The 22,180-nt window shown below is 41.9% G+C and overlaps 1 pseudogene; it reads right to left on the bottom strand.

The window, feature by feature from the left end:
- Window positions 1-25: 25 nt before the first annotated feature.
- Window positions 26-22,180, bottom strand: part of LOC115777819 (cytochrome P450 2J2-like) — a 65,510-nt pseudogene continuing 43,355 nt past the window's right edge.

Raw genomic sequence — 22,180 nt, 5'->3', positions numbered from 1 at the left:
TTCTTAGAGTAACATACAGTTCCATTTTTAGTAAAACACCTTCAAAACTTGTTACCCTCAATCCAATCAGCCTTTACAGAAAGTCTTTTGAATGAACTTGATTTAATTGTGCACATGGATCAGACATGATTGGAATGTGGTGAAATAATGTCATTTCTCCTTTTCCCCTCACTTAATTTTACTAGTTTTTGGTCTCCAGGGTAAAATGAAGAAAATTTACAAATTGTTTGTTACTGATGCTATAGGATGAAAATAGTATGGCAGATATATATAATGCATTATATGACAAATGTGATGGAAGACAGTAATTCATTGTGCCGAGAAAAAGACATAATCGGGTTAAGGCAGCTGATGTATCAACGTGTTACAGCACAGAGGCGGTAAGGTTTGGGACAACGGGTGCCTCCCAACCTAAACTCCAGACTGGGCTGCTCTCCAGCAGGTGGTGACAGAGAGAACCTTTGAAGGATGGAGGTGAAAAACAAAAATAACTCCATCCGGGCCAGCTGTTCTCCAAGACACACACGCTTACCTGAGAATTCACAAAACACAAGTTTTATTCAAGCAATTTACAAGATATCCACTTGTATCACAGATTTTACTGCATTTCTGCAACAAGCCAATGAACCATGATATTTTGTCTAAAACAGGGGTGTTAACATCCAACCAACCTGCAGAAAATGGAAGGAAGGCATCTCTCTTGCCAAATTTACCATCCCTGTCCAGAAAGTGTGGAGGGTTGAAAGAGTGTGGAGTTTCCCACACTGACTCATCATGTAGGACTGAGTCCAGGGTAGCCAGGATCATGGTGCCCTGAAAAAATATTAACAATAATTGTAAGAACTGAAATACTAAAACAGAAAAAAATCTAAATTGGTTTTGAAGATTGTGTGACTTCACCAGGTGATGCCAGATGTTTTGATAAAATGCTGGATTTTTTTTTTAGGATTTGGAGCCTATCCTAGCTGTCATAGGACAAAAGACAGGGTACATCCTGAAAGGTCATCAGTCTACTGAAGGGCCATAAGAATCTCACTGTGTGTATTTATGAATCATTGCAGAAGAAGCCTTTCATTTATGGGGAATTGATTTTTATCTGGCCCACCATATTGTCTCACTACAAGTACCTACAGCAGCACAGAAATGAAAAACCAAACAGTGAGGGCACAAAAACAGACTAAAAGATGGACACAGCCACTGTGAAGTCATCCTTTGGTTTTGGCCACCATGTTGGTTCTTTGGAGTCAGAAGTTACTATATGGAAGATGGCACACACATGGTGTCAGTTCAGTACAAAATTAGTTGCGATGAGGCCTAGCAGACACCTTGTATGTCAGGGTAATAGATCATGAAAAGCAGCCCCCAGTGTAAAGTAGTGGTGGTAGTTTCAGTTCCAGCAAAAGGTCCATGCTGCAAGCACGTAAGTTGCTGAGAGTAAAACTTGAATCATTGTTCTCATCCTATCAGAGACACAAACAGCAGAAATTAAAATCTGTTGGTATATTTCATTACAAGACCAAACAGAACAAACACAATAGAATTCAAGCCCAAAGCTCTCCTTTCCCATCTCTATCACAAAGGCATCAATATAGTAATGCTGGGTTAAGGTTTTCTTTGTGTTCTCTGATCCTGATTTCTATGTAGTCATTTATCTGTTGTACCAGTCAGCATCTTCTTATGAGGTCCAGGCAGCCACTTCATCAGCCAGGGCATTGCGTTGTACATCTACAAAACAGGAGAACAGTTATTAAATCTGATGAAGTCATCTTTTAATGAATAAATAAACACTAACATTCAAAGAGAGATCCACGTCTGTGTGCACCACATAGAAAGAGACATTGTAGTCAAAGAATTGAAATCTAACAGAAAACAGCAGAGGTGGTGGTAGAAATATAACTTCCAAAGGGGAAAATATTTGGGGGAACAGTCACCAAGCTTTGTTTGTTTGTTTCAATAAGATTTAACTTGTGATTGTTTAAATGCAGTTCATATTTCTCAGTGTCCATTACACACACTCATACACACAGTGTGACGGAGCGATGGAGAAGCTAGAAGGAAGGAAGAAGGACGTAAAAGTACAGAAATGCTTTAACATGAGCAGAAATACTGCTGAAACACATCTGAGATGTTAAACTACATTTGGTGAAAAAGTTCACCAGGATGCACGAAACCCTCCAACTTTCCTTAGGAGGACCCTGGCTCTGCTACATAAGGAAAAATAAGTGTAGTGATGATGATTCCAGCTCAAGAATACATGGACATGTTTTCTTTAAAAAAAAGATTGAAAGAAGTGAGTCGTGTGGTGGTTAGCACTGTTGCCTCGCAGCAAGAAGGTCCGGGGCTCGGGTCCACCTTGGCCGGCACCTTTTCTGTGTGGAGTTTGCATGTTCTCCCCGTGTTTGTGTGGGTCTCCTGTGAGCACTCTGGTTTTGTCCCATGGTCCAAAGATATGTACTTTGTGGAGTTAAGTTAAATGCTGATTCTAAATTGCCCACAGGTGTGAGTGTGAATAGTTGTGTGTCTCTGTGTGTTAGCCTTATGACCGGCTGGTGACTCGACCAGGGTGTAACCTGCCTCTCGCCTTATGACAGCTGGGATGAGTTCCAGCCCCCTGCAACCCTTAAAAAGATATGCAGAAGGAAATGGATGAATGAAACAAACCAATAACATTTCTTTATTACTGGGGTGTCCATCAGTCAGTAACAGGTGTTGCTGCTAGGCAACAGTAGCACCTGAGAGTACTGTTCTATGTGGGTGGGGCATGCTCCAAATTTCAAAAGAGACAGAACGTTCAATCGCTTAGTTTCAGCATTTTTCAAATTAGGAAAACAAAAGCTAGGCAACATCAGCAGCATCAGAAGCTACAGCAACACATATACAAAGTACTGCAGAAGACTTTGGTCAGACACAGCATCAGCTCTGCTCTGAACATTTGACAGGTAGCTTCATTTCCTCTCTTACTAATTTCTTCCCCTGATTTAAGTTTTTCTCAATTGATTTGGCACATTTGTCACAGCAGAAAAGTGATTTTCACCACTCTTAATTCAGTTTTCCAAACAGTTAAAGCATTTTTTCATAACTCACACTCACCTGTGCAAAAGGCATCAGATTTATTTGTATTTGGAGCAAACCCTTACAAAGCAGTACTGCAAAAATGTGGGCCTAATGCAGAGTTTTTATGTGATTCTGTCCTTATCTGTAGCTTAATTTCCACGATGAACAATAAAATCTTCACAGCAACACTTTTGAGCACCTCAGTCTTTGAAACTGTGTCCTTTAAAGCCATGAAGGCTGAAAATGCCTGTCTGAAAGAGGATCCTGAAGAAGAAAAGCTGCTGGCCAAAGAAAACCTAAAGAAGAAAGCAGAAAACGTGAAGAAGGAATTACTGGCAGTACAGCAAGCAATTGAACAAAAAATAGAAGGTTTGATAAAGATGGACATGGCAGAGAACGTAATGACGGACATAGAGGGGAAAAACAGTATGAAAAGGCGAATAAAAGAAGCAAAAAAGAAGCTCAACCTGAAAGTGGACGAGGCAAAGAGGAAGTTCAGCCTGAAAGTGGACAAGGCCAAGAAGAAACTAAAACTGAAAGTGGACGAGGAAGAGCAGCCCCTTTTAAAGAACCTGGAAGAGGACAATGTGATGTGAAGTGTGTCCTAACAATGCAAAGGTTGAGGAGAGTGATGGTTTCTCTCAGACTGAGCAGCAGTTTCTCTTCACTTTTTCATCATCTTCTCCACCTTCACCCCTCCACTTCCTCTTTCTCTTTCCCTCCTCTGTTCCTCCTCCCTCTCTTTCCTTCTCCCTCCCATTCCCTTTTCTGTCTATTACCCCATCTCTTTCACACTCACCCCTTCTCACACCATGCCTCTTCCATCTCTCTTCACCCTCCTCTCCTCACCATGTTGAAACAACTTCACAGCATTGAATCAAAACTGTAAATATTTGCAAATGTACAAAGTTCTAAAGAAAAAAATAATAAATTGTTACTTTTAAAGCATAAAAGGTTGTCCTTCATTTATAGCAATATAAGGCTTGAAAATAACTGCCCAGATAAGCTAAATAAGGAGTTTTAACATGGCTTAAAAATGTCAAGAACTGCTTCAAGAAGCACTACGGCTGCACTTACTTCCCTTTATGAGCTGATGGATTCTGATGTAAAAATTAGGATATTTGTAATCAGATACTCTACTCTCTACTCTACCAGGAGACTGTGCTCCTAAAAACAGAACTCCCAGGATCACTGGGATTCACACTCCACTTAAACTGAGAAAGACCGAAGAAGGAAATCAATTCACAGTAGATATAAGTGAATGTGACATGCATTTTGTATAAATCCTGATTTAATATGATCATTGCATCATGTGGCATGTTCAAAAGAGGTTTACCTGTGTTGACATGGTTCCCTGTAAGCGCAACATTTCACTGAAGTTATGAGTAATGGACTGGTACTGCTTGTCAGTGTACTCAGATCGATTCCCAAACACCAAACAGCAGATGATGTTTGACACAGTGTTGTTTATCAGTGGCTGGGCATTAAAGGGCTTTCCTGTAAATGAAAACAGAACATTTGGATATGACACATGAGATGTACCCCATATCAAATCAAAGTAAGCAAATGCTATTGACTTGTGCAAATCAGTCTCATAACTTCAGCTCTATCATAGAGGATGGTGATTTTCTTTTAACTCGGTTTCTTTCCCATGCACTAATTTGTTTACATTTTGCAGGAAAAACTAAACAAGTCCATGTAATAAGCAGTGAAATATTTAAAAAACCAAATACAACAGTAAAACAGCAAAGATTGTTTTGCCTTGGTGTTGTGTGAAAGCTTCTGAGATATACTGGCACTCCTGCTGGATGGATAACTCCAGGGTCTTCTTGCCCAGACCAAAGTTTCTGAGTGTATGAAGAGCAAATCTTCTCTGCTGCTTCCATGAATAACCATTTGAACCCACAAGAGCTTTGAAAACATAAAGACACCAAATTAGACTGGATGTAAGTGTCACAATTTTACACTACCTAACTGTGTAAGCATTACTTTAATACTATAGCTGGTAAAAGTGTGGTAAAAGTGTGCACACATTCTGTTGCATAATGGCAGAATCATGAGAGCATGACATAACAAAATATGCATGCACATCCTTGTGTGAGCATGCATGCATGTGTGCATATGTGCATGCATGGCTGGTCCTGGGTTGCTTCTGTGAGACATGTTTGCTCCCCACTGGTCGTTGCTACCCGCCCGGGAGATGGGCACTCAGTGATTCTGGGGCACGAGGCTGGGTGCTTTGGCGTGGTTGTTGGACTGCTACCTTGGGGGTTGTGGTTTGGGTGGGTGCTGGCTACTTCTGCGCGGGCCTCTGCTTGGCGTCGGGTGGTTCTTGGGCTCCTGGGGCCCTCCCCTGGCTCGTGCGGTGGTGGGGGCAGCTGCCCATTGTCACTGGATCTCTGGGGCTCTTGCCCTTTGGCTGTGGGGGCCCTGGCTGGGACCGCCCTCCTCCTGCTCTGGGGATGGACACACGGTTGTCATCGGGATGTCTGGTCTCGGGTCTTCAATACTCATGAGTGGCTGCGGGCAGCCTGGGTTTCCTGATTCTGTCTGAGGGTTGCTGTTGTGGCCCGCTCCAAGCCGAGGACACTCTGTACTGTTTCCATGTTAGATTAGATTAGATTAGATTCAACTTTATTATCATTGTACACATGTATACAATGAAGATGTGCCCATCTTGAACATCAATGCTGTGAACAGGAAGGAAGTTGGTGTTCTATAATAGTTTGATTTCCTTCTTTAGCCTGCAGATCACAGCAGAAAGGCATCTCAGTGCAGCAGTTTTAAAGATCACTCTGAATCGAAGCTCTGCGGTCCTGAATGCAGCCAACACGGCTAAAATCCTTCACTGCCTGAGGACACCAGAGGAGACTCTCAGTATGCAGATCATGTTCAGGTCATTGAAAAGGGGAGAAGATGGTCCTCTGAGAATCACTGACCAATCAGAGAGTGATTCAGTCCAGCATCACTTCAGTTGACTTTTTCTTGGAAACTGATGTTCACAACATGGAATAAAGACATTTTAAGCACTTTGTAAAAAGGAACCTTAAAGAAGGGTTAGAGTCTTTAAATAAGGGCTTGTTTCAAACCTTCTGTTAAAAAGGATCTTAACTGGTACTTCTTCACATTACTGCTCCATTAATGAAAGCTTATGCAGAACCTTCATTATTAGCTATTGTTAGACTACAGCAGCGGATACTTTAAATGATTTCAGAGAGATTTGGTTGATGTTTTGAAAACACTATTTGTGAAAAAAGCAGTTTTGGTTCCAACCATAAAATGTGATTTTATTTTTCTCTCTGCGGTCTCTGGAGTTTCAGTGGTGAAACTTTAGTATTGCTGCTTCAGTCCTGAGCGCTCACTCCACTGTCTGCATCCATCCTTCCATCCATGCTCTTAGCCGCTGACCCCATTCATGGCCACGGGTGCTTTGAAGAATCATTTCACACAAATTAAAGAAGTAAAAAGCACATGCTGAGAATAACACCATCACTATTTTCCAGTGCACACACTGTAGTTAATCACAGTGGATTAATAGTAGTTTTTAGAAGGTTGATATCTTTGATGTTATGATGATCATCCTTTTGAGAAAGTACATCAGTTCAGTGTTCAGCTTCACATTCATGTTTTTGTTAGCTGTGAAGCTAAACAGCTCAAATGGATGTCATGATGCGCACTGTGTGTGTGTGTGTGTGTGTGTGTGTGTGTGGGGGTCGATTCAGGAGAGCCTTCAGGGTGACTTCTCTTGGTGGGTGGAGTGCTTTTGCTGGAGGAGGCAGAATTGGTCGACTGTTATGTTATTCATTCGAGGGTTTAATTTCGGCAGCTTTTGAGATTTTGCAAATAAATCGTAAATAATTTTAAGAATGATCCACATGGTTAGAAGGGAAGCAAACTAAGCAAATAAAAGATTTTTCTTGGTGGATTTTTGTGGACTGTAATCATTGCTAGGTCGTGTTTTATAATCATCGGTAATAAAGGAAGTCAGAGCTCTGGGAATTTGAGCCACCTCTTGAACTTTGTTTGAGCTTCATGCACTTCAAGACTTGTTGCTGTCCTGAAAACTCTCCATCTGTCACCCTGTCATCATGACAAGTAAAATACTAACAATAATAAGAGAAAATAAATTTGACCACTTGACTATTCTATAAAACAGTTTATAAAACAGTTAAAAGTGTTTTCTGAATTATTTCAACACTTTAATGGTCAAAATCGTGGAATTTATGCACTTCCTGTTCACACACACGGAAGAAATGCGGGGTGATCCAGTGCAGTGCCCTGGCTCACCTCTGGGGGCGCTGTGTCACATACAATAAATGAAGCAGGCGTTTGGTGCATGCCCATTGCTGTCTGTCTTTATATCGCCAATATACATGATTGATTACACATGTGCTACACATGCTGATGTGCCAGAGTTTGACCTTACATTAAATATTATGTTATTCTTGCCATCAATTTTGAACTGTATGCAGTTGATTAAAGCACAATTAATCATTAGTATAATTAAAAATATAAGCTTCTAATTTGGGTTCATGCATGTGAACATCCGATTCCAAATGAGTCAGTGCCTCACCGTCACAAACCTCACCGCACGTCACTGCTAAAAACAAACATCGTCACCAACAGAAGGATATTTAAATATCAGGAAGATCAAATTTACAGAAAAACCTCGGACAATATAAAACACTGATGTAGCTTCCACGATGGAAAAATGCAACCATGTGGAAGTGCTCTAAGTCTGTTTTCTGTCTGAAAGCCAGTGTGCAGATTCAGCCCTCCTCATCACATTTGGGGTTTCGCAACCAAGATGGTGGAAACGTTTGAGGTACGGACGAGCCGACCGTCTGTGGCAAGCTGGGAACAGCTGACTGTGATGTGCTCAGAGTCCAGGAGGGGGGCCCAGCAGGTACAACACCATTGCCCAGAGAAGCCAGATAGAGGCCCTGGCTATGAACACAGTTTGTATCCATCCCAGGCTGGTTGCACTGCTCCCTGGGGGGGGGTCTGTCCATAGCCCTGAAGCTGAATCACAGAGAGGCAGACTGTCAGTAAAACCACAATACAGAGCTCTTGTCTCAAATTAAAGGCACTACATTTCATGAAATCCAATCAATTCCCCAGATAATGACTGAAATAGAAACAGATCACGTGTGTTTAATAATTGGAGCTACTTACATGAGGGACATGTGGGGGGGTGTTGCTTAAAGGTCCATGAAGTGGACAGTCCTTTCTTTGTCTCTCCTCCTAAATCTAGCTCTTGTGTTCTGAAACCAAGTCTTCACCTATAAAGAGGAAAAAGACAGATTAATGAGCCAGACATGAACATGAATTAAATTTAATATACTTGTATTGTAGCAACCTTCAAAGAATAAAAACACTCACCTGTTTGTAGGTCAGTCCTGTCATCTCTGCCAGCTCTTCCATTTCATCTGGTTTGAGATGAGTCTGCAGACTGAAGCGAAGATTAAGAATATGTAGTTGCCTCTCTGAGAAAACCACCCGGTCCTTTCTCTTAGGTTTCTCTGCACTCTTGTCTGGAGCAGTGAAGGGAGCATGCAGAATCAAACCCTTGCTGCCATCCTCATTCTTTGGGACAGCAAGAACCTGTTCCTCCTCTGTGGCAGGGCTGCTGTTGCTTGTATCATTATGGAGAGCATTTTCAGCCCATGAAATGATGTCTGCCAGGGGGAGACTCCCTTCAGGGCTGCTGCCAGAACTCCACCAATCTGAGAGGGTAAAGAGAGCGAGGCCAAGTAAGAACAAGTCTATACAGTCCACATCAGTCAGTATGGTTACTGATGTGTTTGCATAAGATACTTTAGAACAGAAATGATACAAAGATAATTTGATGAAGTTTATACAGAACAGTTTCACACTCCCACAAACTTTCTCTGCATTTTAGTTTGGCTGCATTCTTAAACTTTGTCACCAGATGGCACCACTTTAAAAACAGAAGGTTAAAAAACTGTTTGGATATTTGGAAAGTCTTTCAAAACCAAGACGGACCTGAAGAGGACTCTCTGCTCAGCTGTGGAGGGAGAAATGGTGACTTCTGGTATCAGGCCTTAAACACAGAGTTTAGCCACCTCTGCTAATATTGGCTCATTGGGCAACAATGCTGAGTACATACCTGGTGAGAAGCAGTCCTCCATGGAAAAGTGGAAATTCATCCAGTCCTCCATCTTTGCAGCAGATTTGGTGTTTGTAGATCAACACAAGAAAAACTTCAAACCAAGCAGGATGGCGCTCTGTGTCGGAAGACTGACTCAAGAGCAGTGCTCCTGAGCGGGCTTTTAAGGAGGTGTGTGGGGGTGGGTGGGGGGTGTTGAGCCGTTCTTTGTGAGTCGCTTTACGAAGCAGTCGTGCCGGTGCCATCAGCTGACATCATTTGCATTCATTTAAAACGATTTCTCAGGTTTGAAAGGAAATAAATTGCAGTTAGAAAGCAGCCATATAAATGAGTCTTACCAAATCCTTCCAGCTTACACTTTCCAAAATATTAAACTCTGAATGCCCAGAATGACTTTATGATTTTACTCACTGATTCATCAAGAAAAGACAAAGTATAATTTCACAGACTCAGATTCATGGAGTCATGATTGTTTGGAAGATTTAAAGCATAAGTTGTAAAGGTGGCCAAAGACTGACTTAAGAACAATACTGAGTCTGTTTATAAATGATAAACTTTGATAAACCTGTGACTAAGACTTTGTTAAACCTGTGTGGTTTGACAAAGATTAACATTACAAACCTGAGGCGGCCACAAGGCAAATTTAGCTGTATTATTATAAAGGCAAACTGGACAGCTACACTAAAGGGATTGTGTAGTTTTGTTGAATTAGCTTTGCTTTTCTTACTTTAGTTGATCCATTATTTACACTTTAGTTTCTCTGCTAAACAGCACAAAGGCTCAGGATTTTAGTCTCTGCTTAAATCTCAACAAAAGCCACTTTGAAGCCCATCATTGTTGCAGCAGATTCTCTGCTGCTTACATTTTTGACTTTGAGCCATTTTTAATTTCAACCCAGAACTGACTTCTGTGTTATTAAAGCCACATTGACACAGGCTTAGAGAGAAGTTGGAGACCTCCACAATCCCAAATGCTTTTGGGACCTCCAGCAGCAGCTGGGTGGATGCTGTTGGCCAGTACATGTTTCCCTACCAACTTTCTTTTTATTGAGTCTAACACGTCCTAATACAAACACCTTTACCCCCATTATGTTCCTTATGGCCCTGGTGCCATTTGTGGTCCCAGGTTTCTGTCTGCATTGACTTGGTAATTAATCCCATCAGTGGTAGCAGGATGTGAGGCAGGGACTCTAACAGACACATTAGCGTATGTTTAGTGGCCTCTGGCTGAACTGGGTGTCTTTTCTGATTTTGAATGGGCCAGACGAAGTGTCTGCGGGGGTTGATGAGGGCAGTTAGCCTTGATATTCATGAACCTTCTCCAAATGACCTGCACCAACAAATATTCTGACTTTAGTTCTAAATTAGTGCTGAAAGTCAGTATTTGGATGTAGTTTTGGTATAATTTGCTTTATTTTGAGACATCTTCATTCATACATGGATTAAATTCATGTTCACATCAATCATGCCAGCTGAAGGATAAGAAATCAGACACAGGTCAACAAGGAAAAAAAATCCAAATTGTAGTTAAAGATTGTCACTTTCAGAGTGTTTCATTTAATAAAGTTACTTAAGGCAAAACGAGTGTTCAGGGCTGTCATCTGGATATTCAGTTCAGATTTACTAACGTCTGCAGCAGCACAAACCTGTGAACCCTCAGCGTGAAGACTCAGCGAAGAGTTACAGGACAGAGTCAAAGTTTCAGCACTGAGCTCACAGCTTTGAGCCATCCTCGGGTGACAATTACACTCATAACATTTTCCCCTCTCATTCCAAATAAATGAACACTCCAACTATCACAGATCCCACACCCAAAGTAACACGTGCTTTTTTCACTTATATTTGGTCTTAAACTTTCATAAATCACATTTGGATGATTCATTGAAATATTCTGCTAAAGTTTTGTGCTGGGAAAGGGAAACTTGTAAAAATACATGTTCAATAAGGCCAGCTACCAAAATATTTGTGTCCACGTGTTTGTCCTAAAATTCCTCATTAAATCCCAAAAGCAGATTTTTAACACCAAACAAGGGTTTAGCTGTGGTGCAGAGTGTTAGTAAATCTGTCCCACAAGGATCCAAGTACCCAAAACTACATGTCCCTCAAAGATCCTTCAACTCAGGAGAGTATTCAGAGGTACAAAGTAAGTGTTCATTAATCCAAATAACACAACAGTAGTTACACATTAAATGAAAGCACTCCATCCACCGAGAGAAGCCGCCCTGAGGACTCTCCTGAATACACACACACACACACACACACACACACACACACACACACACACGCAACATGGAGGACATTTTAGAGTCTGTATCTGTTGATTTGGTCACATGGCTGTATTGTTGGATTTAGACCTTTCCAAACACTGTTTGGTGTTTAGTCTGAACCATCCCTACTGCTTTAAAGCTTTTTTTGTACCATTACCTCCTATGTTTTTGAAAAGCTTTTGGTTACGTGTGCTTAAACAAGATTTCCATCATAAATTTGATGTAGCAAAGAAACTCATTTGTCCATAAAAATCACCAGAATGAAGAAATGATGGAACTGAATTTAGAAAACAGTTGAAGTATGTTTCTGTGGCTCAGAAAACAGAAATGCATTCATTCCTAAAGTACCTCCCGGCTTCTTTTACTAACCTCTTTTCGATGGGATTTTCATCAAGGTCAAGGAAAAGTGGGTAGGAAAAGTGATGAGGAGTTAGGAAAATAGAAGAGCGGTGCTTTGAGAATTCAAACAACCACAGATGAGTTTGGTGATGGGATCACAGTTATGATGAAAGGGGATATGTTAGCACAACAGGGATGGATGCTTTCCAACAGGGAAAAATGTTGGATTTGCTACAGGAGTGAATGCATTTTGTTCAGACTGCAGCATCTGATACCAGCTTCATGGTCCGCACTTCCACACTGGCTGTGTTTTTGCCAACATGGAAGCTACATCCATGTTTTATACTGTCTGAGGTTTTTCTGTAAATCTGATCCTCCTGCCATTTCAATATCCTTCTGTTGATGCTGCTTCATTAAAACAGAGGCTGTTTGCATGTCGTGTCTGAAATGAGTTTTCCAATAAGCGAGGACTTTGGTAGAATGAAATCCTGCCTCCATGTTTTTATGAGCAGCTAACATGATGAAGGGTTTTCAGGACAGCTTGAGGTGCATGGAGATTAATAAAATTGAAGAGGTGCCTCAAATTCACAGAGCTCTGACTTTATTACCGATGACTACACAAATACAGTGAAATTCAACACAACTTAGCAGTGAATCCAGTCCATAAAAATCCATCTATGGTTTGCTTCCCTTGTAACCATGAAGGATAGGGGTGGGGATGGGGATGTCATCCCTAGAGATATTTACAATTTATTCACAAAAATCTCAAAAGCTGCCCGTCATCATAAATGGTTACATTAAAGCATTTGAAATTGGTTCCCAACCAAAGAATCTCAAAGGTTTGGCTGTAACTTTAAAATGAAAGTTAGGTTGGAAAACGAACATGAACTAATGAAACAAAACCATGAGGTTTAAAATGACTTCAATCCTTTTATTTGCAGTGAACTTATGTTGGAAAGTCAAACTAATTCCAACAAGAAATCAGAAGAACAAAATGAAAGAAGACAAAAGGAATCCTGACTGTTCTGCTTTTATGGTGAGGAGCTGTGATTTGGCTGGGCTGCAGAAGATTTTCATATCTCCAACCAGGACACAGAAGTCTGAGGATGGCTGCTTTAGACACAAACTTGATTTTCTCTTATCAATATGAAAATATGCAAAGTTTCAGGTCCCCACCATCTTTAGTTTTCTCAGAAATAGCTGAAAGGATGAAGGTAGGACTGCTCTTAGAGGGTTTTCTTGGATAATTTATAAGAGCCATTTGAAGAGGACAGATCCTTCAGATTCTGGAGATGAACTCTTGACTATGAATAGAGAAAAATGTAGCTCAAAACAAAGATGGATTCTTGAAGACTAAAATATTTGGATGTTCAATGACTGACAGCAGATATGGAGGCAGGGACTGATATTTTACAGCTTCTAATTTGGAAGATTAACAAGTCTCAGAACTAAACTAAAAATAAACCACTAACATTGTCGGAACCATTTTTCCTACTGAACGAAATCCACCAACTGTATTAGTGTGAGGAAGAAGCACAGATCAACCTGTGACAGGCTGAACTAAGGTTCTAAGGTTTTGTGCTGTGGAAGAGAAACTTGTAAAAATACATATGCAATAAGGCCAGCCACCAAAATATTTGTGTTCCCTAATTTCAGTCCTAAAAGTCTTCATTAAGTCCCAACAGCAGATTTTAAACACCAAACAAGGGTTTAGCTGTGGAGCAGAGTGTTAGTAAATCTGGCCCATGGACAGTTGTTTTTGGTTCACCCCTTAAATATGTATTTTTAGGAGATTCCACATTTACATTTTAAAAGCAGTAAAGCAAAACCTACTTCTTGGTGTCTCTGCAGTGCAGAGTTACCAAACTGGATATCTATTTCACACAACAAGCATAGGACACTTGTTTGAACTGGAATATAACAGCACTGCAGAACATACTGCTGGATCTCTGAGGCAACACCACAAACAAGATAAGGTGCAACAGTGAAGTGACCAAAAGGTCTCATAAAGCAGGACTCGGCCCAAGCAAAGTCTGCCTTTGTAGCTCCAAGACCAGGCGGAAGGCAGCCATAGTCTCTCAGAAGCATCAATAGTACCTTTAGAGTTTGAATACTCAGTAATACTACAGAGTCTTTGCAGTGACACTCAGTGAAGACCAATAACTACATTATACAGGGGGAAAATATTAAAATATGTATTAGTCTTGAGTCACTCATTTTCAGCTCAGAGGAATCACATTCAGGCAGGGGCGGGGTGGCCATCAGGAGGTTCGGGAGGTTTCCCGAATGGCCGGTCGTTTCCAGGCCGGATCGGCCAGTGATCAGAATTTTTTATTTATTTATTTATTTTTTTAACCCAATTAAGCACAGCAGCACTCGCGCGGCCACAGGTGCAGGCAGTGATGGTCGATCACGAACGTTTCTGCTCTAAGAGCTGGCTCTTTTTTCATCAGGAGGGGCTACAAACACAACAGCCCAGCAGTGTTAATTTTGTTGATATATTTGTCATAGTTTTTGTCAACGGCCCTTTTTTCCATGACGAAACGAGAACTGAATAAAAACTAAGGAAAAAAACCGATAACGAAATTAACTGACACTTTCGTCAATGAATGACAACAAGACAAATGCTTGGCAGGGACGAAATCCAATCAGAACTGATTTAATTTTGTGACAGGGCGGGACAAGTTAGGGGAAAAAAAATCCAATCAAACGCACAGTTGCACAAATTTGCTCTAAACCCGGGAAGGACAAACTAGCCTGTGATTTGTCTTTACTTCCAATAGAACTGAGTTATGTAAAATATCATTTAAACATTTATTTAATGTTTACCTTGGGTAAAAACACGACAAATCTTAAACATCTGCAAACCAGTCACCCAGATCTCCATGCAAAGGTCAGCATTTTAATGTCATGCAGGGTAAAGTGTTTTTCCCAGTTTGTGTTTAGAGAAAATCTCCACACCGCGGTGGATTAGCCTTTCCTAATCTTAGTCCTGAACACTGCCCTGTACCTTTCAGAGCGTCCTGCTGTAAAACGCTCGGATTATCTCAGTAAGGTGGTGTTAATGATCAGGTGTGTGGAAGCAGGTGAAACACTAATATTAATAATATTCTGTAACTTGTTTGATCCCACAGGTATTTTACCTCTGTGACAGCTACTCCGTTTCATAGGGTCATGGCCACACCTGCAGCGGGGTCTTACCCTCTTCTGATAGTTGTGACACTACTTAAGCTGTGGCGGGGCTGCTCGTCTGGCTCTAACTGCTAATAATCCTATCATCTGCCCCTCTACCTCTTTGTTCTGATGCTATCGTTCAGGAAGGCTCACACAGACGACCCAAAACAGAGTACAGATAGTTATAGCAGCCAGCCCCTTGATCAGTGCACTTGTAACCGACCAGAATCTTTTATCGGCTCGGAGTGAGCCCAAGGGACATAAGTAAAGTTGAAGTGGATTACTAAAGACTAGTGTGTCCAAATAGAACCAGATGTTATAGCTTATCTTGCCTATTATTTTACTGATTGCATGAACGTAAGGGTACCGTAAAAAGGGAAGTAACTCTCAACGAATTATACTGACTTTTTAGGGTCAAATTTTATTATTATGCAGGTTTCAGCTCAAGCAGTTTGCATATAGCTCAATATCAATTCTTAATCAATTCATCTAAATCAACGTTCTGTCTAGAAATCAATTTCAGAATCAAAAGTAATCAGTTCATGGAGCATAACTGTCAGAATGGCTAAATCTGATTCAAGATGTTATACTTAAGCTGGGATGTTGATGAGGGGCTTGATAATGTCCAAATCTGTCCAAAAATCCTTTTTGAAGAGACTGCATTCAAGTGAGTCACTCGGCCAAAGCGACCACACCCAAAGTCCAGTCCTTACTGCCTCGGTGAAGAAGGGAAAAGGGGAAGTCGAAAGAAAGATATTTTCCTTGGTCAACCGTCCCTTTATAATCCTCGCGCTGTAATCCAGAAATCTTCTCTGACTCAACACAAAGTCCACAAGACAGAATTTCCACAGCGAAGGCACGTCCAGCATCACTCGAACTGGCAGGGAGAATACCGGCAGAACTGTTTATCGTCGAATTAGTATCCACAGAGGGTTGGGGCAGTCCTCTCCGTGGAGCAGTTCTTGTCCGGGGAGAAAACTCCTGTGATTCTCAAATAATACCTCTGTGCAGCATAATTTATAGTCTCAATTCTAAGACCAAGCCTAATTTTCAAAACATCATCATGACAGTTATCACCCCGTTCCTGATATCCTTGTAGGGGGTTTGTCTTAGACATTACTTCATTTCTAGTTATCACCCCACTGTCCATACCCATTTATGGGATGGTTGGGCTTAACCATTACTTCATTGGGCCTTTTAGGTTCTTTTTAGGTACTTTTCCATTCTGAACAACATGCCTGGACATTTTTCTAACTTTGCTCTGCTCGTCTCCGGGCAACAGTTTCAGTTCCTCTTTTTATCCTTGGCTCAGTTGCACAACTTCCTCAGCTCACTGCTTCAACCATCACTTCTGTTACACTCACACACATCATTTGATCATAAATCATATACTTCATTCTCTAACGGTTCTATAAATTTGAATTATGATCGTACGTGCAGCACCAAGCTTAGGCTAGCAGGCAACCAAGATCTCAATCTTCACTTGACCTCATTTGACAAACTTTTAATAAATGTTTAATTTTGTGTAAGTATATAATGACTAACTCAAGGGAACTTAAGAAAAAGCATTTGTATTTTACACCCTTTATATTTTAGTCGACTGAATCGACTGTAGATTTAGTCGACTATATTCTTAAGATAATTTCGTCGACTAAAACTTGACAAACTATTCAGATGACTAAATTATGACTAAAACTAAATCAAAATTTGTTGTCAAAATTAACACTGCAGCCCAGCCAGCACACCATTAGAAGAGGTGAAGGGCGAGACACCAGCTAAGGGGGGTTGACGATCTCCCCCCCCCCCCCCCCCTTTTTTTTGCTGCTCCGTTGTACGATCAGATAAAAGGCCTCTCCAAACCAAGCTCCCGGGCTGAATTTCAACCCCAGCCCGCCTGCATTCAGGACATTTCTTACCTCTGAAAATAAACTCACATCCAACCTGTTGAAGCATTAAAGGTGATTCTTTACATGTTTGAGAGAGACTGCTGCTACACGTGTCACTCAGACACCAGAATCCTGGCACATATGAATTTATACAGCAAATGTTTACATACAAGGAAATAGTTTTGTTTTTAAATAACAAATGTCAAGTCTTTGGAGTTACTCTCCAAACAGACCCTATGTAGAGCCATCCATGCATGCATTTTCTTCCCTTTATCCGGGCCAGGTTGCAGGGGCAGCAGCTACACAAAAACCCAGACCTCCCTTTCCCCAGCCAACAAAAGTGTTCCCAGGCCATCCAAGACAATCCAGCACGTCCTGGGTCTGCCACGGACATGCCTGGAACACCTCTTCCAAGTGATGCCCGGGAAGCACCGCAGTCAGATTCTGAACCACCTCAACTGGTTCCTTTACATGTAAAAGAGCAGCAGCTCTACTGAGCCTCTTGGATGACTACACTCTCCACCCTCTAAGTGAGAGCCCCACTATCGTTTGGACAAAGCTAATTTCTGCCGCTTGTATCTGCAGTCTGGTTCTACCACTACTGAAAGCTTGTGAGTGTAGGGAGATCAGGTGACTGGTGAAACAGCTTTGCCTTTTACACTCAGCTCTCCACCACGATGGGTTGGAATAGCAGAACCTGTAGCTTCACTCTGCTGGAAACCACTCCAGTGTGACATGGAAGACATTTGATCAAGCCAACAGGATCACATGTGCAAAAAGCAGAGATGAGATTCTGAGGCCACCAAGGTGCAAGCCTTCTGCCCCTTGGTTATGCTTAGAAATTATTTATCTTTTATATAGACAAAGTAATTAGATTTGGTGACTAAGAGAAGCCCTGGTGGAATCCAATACCCATTGGAAATGAGTCCAATTTATTGCTGGCAATGCTGACCAAGCTCTTGCTATAGCTGACATGGACTGAACGGTCCATAACAATGGATCAAACCCCATATTAGCATAGGAGCCCCAACAGGATACCCCAAGGAATGCAGTTGAATGCCTTCTCCAAGTGGTGGTGGCCAATTGTTTTTTGACCAGGACAAAACCTAAAGTTTCCCTGTGGAGGTAGGGTGCAGAGGGTTTAGTGCAGCTTCTACCATCAAGCTGCTAAGAAAACCCAGGGATCTTAAACAGGCTCTACAGAAGGTCAAAGCCCTTTCAGGAGCAGCTGGAAGTAGCCAGTGGATTTGGATCCAAAGGAATGATCCCTGCTGGACCATCACTAGGAAGATCAGGATCCAGATGATAGAATGAGATAATACACATGTGCCATCCTGGTAGGTTCTACACCATTTGAGCAAAGCTACTTAAGACACTTAGTCTGCATGAACCAAATCTGCTGCAAAGATGGAAGACTGGAAGACAGATGACTTTCAGCTCTCCCATGGAGGTCTGCTTCTCACCAGGTATGTACTCAGCATTGTTGCCCAGTGAGCCAATTTTAACAGAGTTGGCCAACCTCTGAGAAAATACCCTATTCTGTATGCTGCTCAATTTATCCCTTTGAATCTCATTGCTGTTCTAAAGTCACTTGTGCCAACATGTCATTAAATATACTGGCCCATGTGGACCATATAGACTTGTGCTTACTTGGCCTCACTCTTTTTACCCTCTCAGATTCGTGGAGTTCTGGCAGCAGCCCTGAAGGGAGTCACCACCTGGCAGACATTACATGGGCTGAGAATGCTCTCCATAATGAACCATACTGACCCATGTGGACTGTATAGACTTGTTCTTACTTGGCCTCGCTCTCTTTACCCTCTCAGATTGGTGGAGTTCTGGCAGCAGCCCTGAAGGGAGTCTCCCCCTGGCAGACATCATTTCATGGGCTGAAAATGCTCTCCATAATGATACAAGCAACAGCAGCCCTGCCACAGAGGAGAAACCGGTTGTTGCTGTCCCAAAGAATGAGGATGGCAGCACGGGTTTGATTCTGCATGCTCCCTTCACTGCTCCAGAGAAGAGTGCAGAGAAACCCAAGAGAAAGGACCGGGTGGTTTTCTCAGAGAGGCAACTACATATTCTTAATCTTCGCTTCAGTCTGCAGACTCATCGCAAACCAGATGAAATGGAAGAGCTGGCAGAGATGACAGGACTGACCTACAAACAGGTGAGTGTTTTTATTCTTTGAAGGTTGCTACAATGCAAGTATATTAAATTTAATTCATGTTCATGTCTGGCTCATTAATCTGTTTTTCCTTTTTATAGGTGAAGACTTGGTTTCAGAACACAAGAGCTAGATTTAGGAGGAGAGACAAAGAAAGAAAGGACTGTCCACTTCATGGACCTTTAAGCAACATCCCCCCACCTGTCCCTCATAAGTAGCTCCCATAATCAAACAGAACTGGAGCTGTTGGTAACACTCGGAGTGCTACAACCAGCCCATGATGGAGACAAACTTAAGGAGCACAGCTCTCCAGGACCAGGCCCTCTATCTGGGTCCTTGGGGCAATGCTGCTTTACCTGTTGGCTACCCTCCTGGACTCCAAGCCCAGTCGCAGTCGACCATGCCCATCTCACCCCAGCTGGTCCGTGCCACCAAGCAGCAGCCATTTTGAATCCAACTACAGGGTTTTGAAAGCTGCCATCATAAATAACCCTGGGCTTCACTGTGCAAGCTTTAAAAGCAAAGAGAGCCTCACCAACAGCTAATGTTCCTGTCATTGATGCTAGCTAGTAACTGATGACTGAGCTGACAGCATCAAGCTGTGATTTTACCTGACAGCACATTTAGTGTTTCTGTCCATGTAGCTTCACATGCTAGTGGCTTATAATTAAGGTATCCAAGTGTTCACTCTGGTAAAATGAAGTACTGCCTCTGTGTTTGAGTGCCACATTCTAGTCTAAGATATTTGACAGGGTTGTTGAACAATCCATGACTATTTCAACACTCAAATCTCATGCAGAGTTTCCCCATTTTAGTTGAATCTATGAAGAGTTTAACAGAACAGTATTTTTACTGTAACAAGGAGACTCCCAAATAACGTAGCTGACAGTCACATCACAACATGGTGTACAGAGTGTCCATTGGTATTGTTCCTGCAGGAACGCTCAGTGCAGCAGGTCTAGCAAGTCTGTCAACTTGCTTTGCTTGACTAAAACTATTCAGCATCACACCATGACTGACCTTTGCAGACAGATGAAGAAAACATAGGCTGACCAAAAGCTTTAGCAGGAGCACCGACTGAAACACTTCCTACCAAACTGCCCTGTATGTGCCAAAATATATTCATCTACCAATTTAGCAGCTTCAGAGACAGTCATTACTTCCTGCTCAGCAATATGAGTGACAACTGCAGGTAGAAGGCAATATTTAAAATGCTCCAACACCATCAGATCACACAGGTCCTGAAAGGTGCTCACCCCTACCCCTCCATGATTTGAAATGTTGCCTTAAGCTTCCAGGATCAACTCATACCTTCAGAACTGCAGCTTTAACTACAATATTTGACCATCATTTGCAGTCAGTGCAGCGTTTTGTGGCCTTTTCCAGTCAGAACAGACTGCAGCATAACCACACAGACAGCTTCTGGCAGCCACACAAAATAAAATGAACAGGCATCTCTGTCTTCATCAAACTTGGATGTGACCGACTGACCAACACTGTCAAGTAGAGTCTGCATTTGAATTGGCAACACTTTATCTACTAACAGCTTTTAACAGTTCTTTGCAGTCATCTTTAAAGCATTCATCTCCAATATCAACACGTTCAACAGGTTTCAAAAGTTCCTCCAATGGAGACTGACCAAATACATCAACTGTAACCACCACCATGAGGTATTGGTCCTTGATGTGCAACAGCAATTAGTACTTTCCCACTAACTACCTACCCCCCCAAAAAACTTACTAAGCTTAAGCCTAGTCTTCATGCAATTACTCACAGTGGGTATTTATGCACTCAAAACCACCAGAGCGAGAAAGGCAACTGCACAAACAGCGACCCCCTCGACTCCAGGGACGTGCCCCCGAGACAACCGCTCTGACTGTTTTCACTGCAACACTAACACCTTTAATGAACGAATCCCAAAGGAGAATCGTTCCTTCAGCCTACCAGGGAAAGCACCAATTTTAACTTACACACATCCAATAATCAACATGGCTCCAAGTGTCCTAAACTGAGTTTATACAAGACAGCACAAAAACTCAACCTCCAGAATATTAACAGCTGACAACATTTAACAGAAAAGAACTTCGCAGAGTAACCAGACAGACAAGTGGTGTAGTCATTCAGATGATATAGCCTCCAAACACCAATACTTGGCACACAAAATATCAGCTCATCACAAGTTACCAAACCTGAGACTAATTAACTCAAACTTTCTTCACAGGCAAGCCCAAAGTCACAACTAACCAAATTAATTTGCACAGGTGTAAACAATACAGCTCAAATGCTTACCAGCATATCAACATATATGCCATGTTTGAATGTGTAGAAAGTATATGAGTGAGATGGTACCAAACCCAAGACCCAAACACTTCATCAGCCAAGCAGCCTCCATGAAGAAAAGAGGAGAGCCAAGAGCAGCTGGCAGGGCTGCTTTAAAGCACACCTGTGCTTGACCTGCTCAGGTGTGCTTAATCTGAAATTGGGTCAGCTCCACCCACTAGAAATGCAGAAAAAGGCAACAAGAAAACAAGGCCAGCCCAGTGACTGCCACACAAGTCTGTTATTGTCAGAAGGTACTCAGTGTAATTAGTGATGGGCAAATGAAGCTTTGAAGCTTTCCATCCAGTTGCTTCAAGAACAGGTTAATTACTGAGGCTTCATGTGCACACAAACCCCCCCTGTTGGTCAAAACCTTTATTGTCATTTCAGCTATTTGTGATGGCCTCATGGCTGTCTTGTAACAGTGTCTACTACCAATGGGAACACTACCAAGAATAGAAACAAAAACACCTTAACTTGGTTTTGTGTGGTTCACTCATTCATGTGAACTGCCTTGATTACTGTGTGGGTGATGGTTATAGAGGTCTTGGAGTCAGTTGGTTTCTCTTTCTGGAAATAACCTCTCTGGCTTTGGTGCTGAGGAGGCAGGACTGACTCATCCAAAACAGAGGGCAGGGGCTTCTCTCCTTATCTGACAAACAGAATGTGAATATGTTGATACTGCTCTTCAAACACAGTTAATAGAAATATGATAATCCATAATCAATGTTCTCATATACTTTTCAGCAGTTTTTCCTTGGATTGTCCCAGAAACACCAAACAGAGTTTGTTGGAAAGGTCTAAATCCAACAATACAGCTGTGTGACCACATCAGGTCATATCAA

This window comes from Archocentrus centrarchus, unplaced genomic scaffold (genome assembly GCF_007364275.1).
Source record: "Archocentrus centrarchus isolate MPI-CPG fArcCen1 unplaced genomic scaffold, fArcCen1 scaffold_79_ctg1, whole genome shotgun sequence".
Classification (NCBI taxonomy): domain Eukaryota; kingdom Metazoa; phylum Chordata; class Actinopteri; order Cichliformes; family Cichlidae; genus Archocentrus; species Archocentrus centrarchus.
This window is presented reverse-complemented; position numbering and strand designations above follow the sequence as displayed.